Source organism: Trichosurus vulpecula, chromosome 2 (assembly GCF_011100635.1).
Source record: "Trichosurus vulpecula isolate mTriVul1 chromosome 2, mTriVul1.pri, whole genome shotgun sequence".
NCBI classification, from domain to species: Eukaryota; Metazoa; Chordata; class Mammalia; order Diprotodontia; family Phalangeridae; genus Trichosurus; species Trichosurus vulpecula.
This window is the reverse complement of record NC_050574.1, coordinates 384,383,363-384,392,359: the sequence shown is the minus strand read 5'-3', so window position 1 is coordinate 384,392,359 and position 8,997 is coordinate 384,383,363.

Below are 8,997 nucleotides of genomic sequence, written 5' to 3'. Positions count from 1 at the left end.
CTTATTGCCCCTCCCCCCCCCGCTCCCCGCACACAGCTACGTCCAGGGAGTAGGCGCCCGGCGGGTGGGAACTACATCTCCCTACATCGCCCTTCGGCAGGCGAGGCGGAAGGACTGGGGGCTACAGCTTCACCGGCGCCAATGAGCCCGAAAACAATATACGCGTGTTCTTTGAGCCGAAAGGAGTCAGGAGTTAAGGGCGGGAGGTTTTTTTTTCGTTCTCGCATTTGTTTTTTATCCGGAATACAAAATCGGAACCCCTTCCGCCGCTGGGCATTCTGGGAGATGTATTTCCCTGGGTCATCTTGCCCGGTTTCGCCGGAGCGGTTGAGCCACTCCTGGGCTTCGAGGGTTCGTGGTACAGACTCGGTGCTTGGCACGGACACAGCCCACGCGAGGATGCCGCCGTGTCCGCAGGCGCGGGAGTTTTTTTTGTTTGGTTGGTTTTTTTTTTACCCTTCTTTGTCATCCTCCTCCTCTCTTCTCTCCTTTCCCCCACCTCCCCCACACTCCCTCATCTGCATCCCCGAGCCTGGGCTGTGGACCGAGGAAGAGAGAGTGCGGGGCCCCAGTTTAGGGAAAGACTGAGCCGCCCCGTAGGGAAAGCTGGATGAAAGCACCGGGTCTTTTGAAGAATCCATCCGTATGGTAATTTGGAAGAACTTTTACCCGGGAGCCTGGAGACCTGGTTTTCCTGACCCCGCTAACTTTTAAAACGCTGGATAGTGTAGTTGTTTAAAAAAAAAAAAAAGTGTGTGTGGGTGGTGATGGTTCCTTTGTGTTTGTGTGTGTCGTGGACTCCTCAGAATATTTTTTTAAATTTATTAAATAAAATAATATTGAAACAACAGTTTTAAGAGTCTCTGCACTGGATGATAATGTTCCTTTTTAGCTCCAAGATTCCAGCATTCTGGCCCCCCCCAACCCCCCCCCCCCGCCCCATCCTAAAGTGATGTAATCGTACAATATTACAGTTGGATCAGGTCTTAGAGACCGACTAGTCCAGCTCCCTTGTTTTATGGACGAAAAAAGAGCGAAGTTCAGAGCAGTTTTAAATGATGTTTTAGTGACAGAGCAGCAAAAAACTAGAATCCGATCTTCTGGTTCCATTCTAGCACATTCTGATACAATCTAGTACCCAACAACCTAAATTTTAGAATTTGTAACGCCAAGTAGCTTGAAAATTAGACTGTGGTGGCTTTTTTTTTTCATCTTTGATACGCAGAGTCATAGAAACCTGGAGCTAACAAAACAGCTTTTCCCAAAAGTTTAGTGCTCAAGCTTTAAGTTTACCAAAGCTTAAAGCTGCACTAAGACTTTTGGGACACTCTAAATATTAGGGTTGATTTCATAACGACAAAAAACAGCTTTTAAGCTCTCAGTTAACTGAATCACAAAATAATATACTATAAAGCATATATATATATGTATATATATATATATATATATATATATATATACACACAAATACACACACACAGCCACATACAGTGTTTCTGGAAGGCAACATAGCTAGGACTACAACCAAGAATCACCTACCGACAAAATTAAGCATAATACTTCAAGAGAAAAAAATGGTCATTCAATGAAATAGAAGGATTTCAAGCTTTTATATGGAGAAGACCAGGGCTGAACAAAAAAAGTGTGTGTATATAGATATAGATATATAAACATACATACACACATATAGTTGGATCATTTTCTTGGACCGCAGTTTGGAATTTGAAATGGATCCTCTGGGCTTATACCATTCAAGGGTTTCATTGTCTGGCTTCTTCACTCACCACTCTCTCAATTCCCTTATTCTCCTTCAATAGTCTTATTTGCTTTTATCTTATTTCTGCCTTCCTATACCCCTCTTTTTGTCTTCTTACTTCCTCTTTCATATTTGCTGTTGTTTTCTCTTCCTGTTTTCTATTCCTTCATCTCCCTCCTCCCCTCTCCTTTGTCATTCAGTCATACTTACTAGCTCTAGGCTGTCTAGAGCTAAAGCTATATCCCTTGTATGACTCCTTAGTGTCCATTTATATCAAAGAGGAGTTGGGTTTAAGCTTAAGCTGCTTGAGAGGAAAGTGAACTGTAGTTAGGGAATCAGGAGTGTGAGACAGATTGTTAAGTTCAGAGAATAGCTAATAGTCTAGTTTGACTGGAATGAGCAATTCACCTTATACCTGTACCCTCTCTCTATGTATATTCCTTCTGGCTGTGCTATTAGTGGTTAATTGTCAGGCCTAAATTAGCACAAGCAGCAGAGAAATTGATCTATACTTTGTTGCATCTCAGCTTCAGGGGCTGCATTGAGTGCACAGTCATTTGCAAACAGAAAATCATGCAACAAAACTCCTTCCACTTTGGTCTTGGCTTGTAGCCTTTTCAAAACGAAGAATTTACCATCAGTGCAGTAGCGGACCTTGCTGCCATGTTCATCCTCATTGAAAGCATTTGACAACATGTCTGCTAAATGTCATGCTAAAAAGCATGGGAGCATGTACACAGCCTTGTTTCACTCCACTGGTGAGTGGGAAAGCATGAGAGCATTGTTTATTATCCAGAACCCGGGCAAACACGCTTCCATGAAATTGACGTTTAATGCTGATGAACTTTTCTCACTATTAGTGGTACAATTCTTAAGAATTACAGAAACCATCTTCCCATGTAGGGATGTGAATAGTTTAGTCCTAGTAAATCCCTTGCGTTTTCTTTTTCCTTTTTACCTTTTCATGATTTTCTTGAGTCTTGCAAATATTGGAGACCAAATTTTTTGTTCAGCCCTGGTCTTCTCCATATAAAAGCTTGAAATCCTTCTATTTCATTGAATAACCATTTTTTTCTCTTGAAGTATTATGCTTAATTTTGTCAGTAGGTGATTCTTGGTTGTAGTCCTAGCTATGTTGCCTTCCAGAATATCAAGTTCCATGACCTCATGAGCATCCTTTAACATTGCACCTACTAAGTCCTGTGTGATCCTGACTGTGGCTCCCCGATTTTTGAATTGTTTCTTTCCGTCTGCTTGCAGCATTTTTTCCCTGTCCTGATAGTTCTGCAATTTGGCTACAATGTTCCCTGGAGTTTTCTTTTTGGTATCGCTTTTTGGATGTGATCAATGAATTCTTTGAATATTTATTTTGCCCTCTGGTTCCAGGATATAAGGGCAGTTTTCTTGAAACATGGTGTCCAGGTCCTCCTTTTTATTATGGTTTTCATGTGGTCCAGTGATTCTGACATCATCTCTCCTGGATCTGTTTTCTAGGTCAGTTTTTCCAGTGAAGTATTTTACATCTTCTTCTATTTTTTTTTCATTCTTTTGAGTTTGTTTGATTGATTCTTGAGGTCTCATAGATTAATTAGCTTCCACTTGCCCGATTCTCATTTTTAAGGAATTATTTTCCTCAGCTTTTTGTACCTCCTTTTCCATTTGGCCTATTCTACTTTTTTAAGGAGTTGTTTTCTTCAGTGGATTTTTGTACCTTTTCCATTTACCTAATTGTACTTTCAAAATTGTTTTCTTTTTCTAAACTGTTGACTCTTTTTAAAAAATTATTCTCTTGTATCACCCTCATTTCTTTTCCCAATTTTTCTTTTGCTCTCATTTGAGTTTTAAGCTTCTTTTTTGAGCTCTTCCATGAGTTATCTCTTGGCTTGAGGCCAATTCCCATTTTCCTTTGGGGCTTTGCCCACGGATGTTTTGACATTGCCCTGTTCTGAGTTTGTGTCTTGATCTTGCCAGTTACTGTGGTCAGATTCTTTTTGTTGTTATTTTGTTCATCGTTTCCAGCCTTTTCCTTTAGTTTTAAATTTGAGCTCTTCTCCTGGGGTGAAAGGAACACTGTCCCAAGCTTCTTGTTCTGGGGGCTACAGAACCTGGTTCTTTACCTGGTGCAGGACTGATGTTGCCCTGAGGCCCATGGGACAGCCTTATGTCCGGTCCTGTGCTGAGGGGCTTGAGGTGGTAAGTGGCTAGCACAGCTGGAGGCTGTAGGGGTCTGGCAGCTTCCCTAGTGCTTATCTGGGGTCTGTGTGCTGAGGCCCATGGCAGGTCCCTGCCTGTTTGTCCAGGGCTATACTGAAGCAAGTAGTGGGTCCAGGCACTGATGTCTACCTGTTTGTCTGGTCATGCTGGGTTATATGGGGGGATCCAGGCACTTGTGTCTGCGCATTTCCAGCATCCGAATTTTTAAAGAAAAAAATGAATTACGGGTGGAAATAGATATCCAAACTATAACAGTGGGGGATTTCAACCTCTCCCTCTCAGAACCATAACAAAAAAATAAATAAGAAAGAAGTCAAGGAGGTGGATAGAATCTCAGATTAGCATCTTTACAAAAATTAACCACATATTAGGCCCTAAAAACTTTATAGTTAAATGCAGAAAAGCAGAAATATTAAATTCATCTTTTTCAGATCAAAATGCAATAAAAATTACATTAAATGAAGGACCATGGAAACATTAAAAATTAATTGGAAACCAAATAACCTAATCTTAAAGAATGAGAAGGTGAAAGAACAAGTCATAGAAGTGACAAGTAATTTTTATTAAAGAGAATGATAATGAGACAACCTATCAGCAAAATAACTAGCCTCAAGTCTCTTTCCCACTGTAATCCATTTTCTACTCAGCACCTCAAGTGATTTTCCTAAAATGTAGGTTGGATCATGTCATCCCCCCCACTCAATAAATTCTAGTGGCTTCCTATTACCTCCAGAAACAAATACAAAATGTTCTTTTTGGCATTCAAAACCCTTTAGAACCTAGTGCCTACTTATTTTTCCAGTCTTCTTACACCTTACCCCTCAACACTTACTCTTCAATACCGACTCTGGCCTCCTGGCTGTTTGGCAAACAAGAAACTCATCTCTTGGCCCTGGGCCTTTTCTCTTTCCCCCTTCCCTGGAACCCTCTCCTTTCTCTGCTGTGATTACTTTAAGTGCTACTCTGGCTTCCTTTAAGTCCCAACTAAAATCCCACCTTTTGGAGGAAGCCTTCCCTGGCCCTAAATTCCAGTGCATTCCCTCTTAGTTATTTCTTATTTATCCTGTATATCCTTGATTTGTGTGTATTTGTATGTATGTGTGTATGTATATATACACACATATATGTGGGTATATATACATACATATATGTATGCATGCATGTGTATATATGTGTGTGCATGTGTGTGTGTGTGTGTGTATGATATTGTCTCCTCTATTAGATTGTAAGCTCCTTGAAGGCAGGGTCTGGTTTTTTACTTCTTTTTTCTTCTCAGCACTTCAGTACAGTGCTCGATATGTAGTAGGTGCTTAATGAATGTTTTTTTAATTGAATTGAATACTTATTTCTAATTCTATTCAATAATAGAGGTATATCAATAATCTAATTTTTCTATAATTCTATTCAAGTCTTTAATATTTTTCTTGTTTATTTTTCTCTTAGATTTATTTAGGGCTAAAAGGGGTAGATAAGATCTCCTGTTATTATACTTTTACTGTCTATTTCTCCTTATACTTGATTTGGTTTTCCTTTGAGAATATAGAAACCATACTACTTGGTGCATATATGTTATGTATTGAAATGAATTCATTTTATCCACGTTACCTTTAAGCAATGTCATTTCCATATTTATCTATGAAAATTAAGTCTTTTTGCTGTTGCCCTGTCTGAAATCGTAATTGCTAACCTTGCTTTTTTTTTTGGTTTGGTTTGGTTTTTGCCTGAGGCATAATAGACTTTGCTCCAAGTCCTTGTTTTAACTCTTATTTTTTTCTTTCCATATGTTTGGTTAAGCTAAGTTAGGTTCGGATTCGGTTTCACGCTGGCAATAAGGCATGCTCCCAACAGAACCAAATTTTACTGAAAGACAGGAACACAACAAAGACAAAGACACAGAGGACATAGATTCATCACCTCTCAGAGGAACTTCAGCACTTGATCCTCTCAAAGCTGAGGGAATGCCGGTTTACACAGCTTGATCAAGGCCCAAGAGGGAAAATGGTCCTAGGCAAAGCATCCTCCCCATGGGCGAGATCCCAATGAGCCTGTCCCATGTGGTGACTTTCATAAGATGCTGAACAAAGAAAGTTTTTCCCGCCAGAGAGGGGAGATTTATTGCTAACTGCCCCATGTTCTCTGCCAGAGAGGGTAGCCACTCCCTTTGGGAAGGGAAGATCTTGTCAACCATTTTGTTTTTGAGAACTGGCTAGGTCCTCAAGAAGCAGCTTCAGAAATATTTCCTGTCCTTTGTTCAGGAGTGTATTCCATCCTTTGTTCAGGCCTATCACCAGAGAGGAATGTCTGAGAGGTTCATTCTTTCTGAGGGTTTATCAGTTGGAGAGGAATGTCTGATTCTTTATTCTAAGCCAGAAAGTCTAAAAGGTCTTGCAGGAGCTGAGGGATGGGCGGGGGGGGGGGGGGGGGGGCTGACACTATAATATGGAGGATCTTCTATAATGATTTATCATTCACCACAGTGTCATCTCACTGATTCTCCTCGGTCATATCACTTAGATGGTTTCCCTGATTGTTCCTCTAAACAGATTGATTCCTGGCTGCCAGGTCTAAGTTTCTTCTTTGTTGGCAGAAAATCCTTGGATTTTCCTCCCTTGTTACCTTTTTAGAAAGTGTGTCCTTCATTTTTTTTTTTGAGGGGGCAGAGAACAAGGCAATCTGGGTTAAATAATTTGCCCAGGGTTAAGTGTCTAAGGCCAGATTTGAACTCAGGTCTTCCTGACTCCAGGGCTGGTGCTCTATCCACTGTATCGCCTAGCTGCCCCTGTGTCCTCAATTTAATTTATTTTTTTTTATTTTTTCCCAAATATATGTAAAAATAATTTTCACATTCTTTTTTTCAAATTTTGAGTTCCAGGGAGGCAGAGCCAAGATGGCTTAGTAAAGGCAGTGACTCGCCTGAGCTCTCCCCCAAGCTCTTCCAAATCCCTTTAAAAAATGGCCTTAAATTCTAGAGCAGCAGAACCCACAAAAAGACAGAGTGAAACAAATTTCCAGCCCAAGACAAGTTGGAAGGTCTGCAGGAAGGGTCTGTTGCACCAGGGTGAGAGAGGAGCACAGTCCAGTGCAGGCCTTGCCAGGAGAGACCTGGCCCCAACAAACCTGGAGCAGTCCTCTGGGTGACTGAATCACTGGCAGCAGTGGTGGTTTTCAGACCTCTCAGTCCACAGAGGGCAGCAGGGTTGGATGAGTGGTCAGAAGGAGATTACAGAGAGCCCTTAGCTAGCACTGAGGCAGGACTCTGTTGCTTGGCCCATACTCAGGTCTGGATTGTAGTCCCAGGTGGTAGTCCCAGGGTGAGGAGGAGCACTAGCATAGCAGAGCTTGTGGCCACAATGGAGGGGGGCCCTCCTCACAGTTTCAGGGCAGAAAAGAGAGCTTGTGGTCACTCACAGATCAGAGCACAGGCCTGGAGAAGAGTGAATACCTCTCCTTAGATCACACCACCTTAGAATAACTGAAAACTCATAGGTCCCTAGAAGTATCTCTCAAAACTGCTTCACAAAACCCCTGAAGCTTGGCACAGTGCTTCACCCTAGAACCAGAGGCCTACTTTAACAGACTTAAAAGTCAGCCAATAGACTGGGAAAATAAGCAAACAACAGGAAAAAACTCTGACTTTGGAAAGTTACTATGGTGACAGGGAAGATCAAAACACACACTAAGAAGACAACAAAGTCAAAGCTCCTACATCCAAAGCCTCCAAGAAAAATATGAATTGTTCTGCAGCCATGGAAGAATTCAAAAAGAATTTTGAAAATCAAGTAAGAAAAGTAGAGGAAAAATTGGGAAGAGAAATATGAGTGATGCAAGAAAATCATGAAAAAAAGAGTCAACAGCTTGCTAAAAGACACACAAAAATACTGAATAAAATAACAACTTAAAAAACAAACTAGGCCAAATGGTAAAAGAGGTCCAAAAAGCCAATGAGAAGAATGCCTTAAAAAGCAGAATTGGCCAAATGGAAAAGGAAGTCCAAAAGCTCACTGAAGAAAATACTTTACTAAAAATCACAATGGAGGAAATGGAAACTAATGACCTTATGAGAAATCATATTTTGAGTTCCAAATTCTCTCCTTCTCTTTCCCTACCCCGTGAGTAGACAAGCAATTTGACATAGATTTTACATGTATAATCATGCAAAACACATTTCCATGTAAGTCATACTGTGAAAGAAAACAGACAAAAAAAACAAGAAAAATAAAGAAAAAGTATCTTTGATCTGCATTCAGCCTCCACCAGTTCTCTCTCTGACAGCACCTTTTATTATTACAAGTTCTTCAGAATTGTCTTGGATCATTGGATTGCTGAGAATAGCTAAGCTATTCACAGTAGATCATCATACAATATTGCTGTTACTGTGTACAATGTTCTGCTGGTTCTGCTCATTTCACTTTGCATCAGTTCATGTAAGTCTTTCCAAGTTTTTCTAAAATCATCTTGCTCATCATTTCTTAAAGCACAATAGTATTCCATCATAATCGTATACAAAAATTTGTTCAGCCATTCCCCAATTGATGGACATCCCCTCAATTCTTTGTCAACACTGGAAGAGCTACTATAAATATTTTTGTACAGAAAGGTCCTTTTCTTTTCTTTTTTTATCTCTTCGGGATACAGACCTAGTAGTGATACTGCTTGGTCAAAAGGTATACATGGTTTTATAGCCCTTTGGGCTCTCCAGAATGGTTAAATCGGTATACAACTTCACCAACAGTGCATTAGTGTTTTCATTTTCCTATATCCCCTCCAACATTTTCTTTTCTATCATATTGGCCAATCTGCTAGATGTGTGCTGGTAGCTCAGAGTTGTTTTAATTTGCACCTTCCCAATCAATACTGATTCAGAACACCTCCTCATATGACCACAGATAGCTCCAATTACTTTGTCTGAAAACTGCCTGTTCATATCCTTCGACCATTTATCAATTGAGGAATGACTCTTATTTCTATAAATTTGACTCAGTTTTCTATATGTTTGAGAAATAAAGTCTTTGTCAGAGAAACTCACT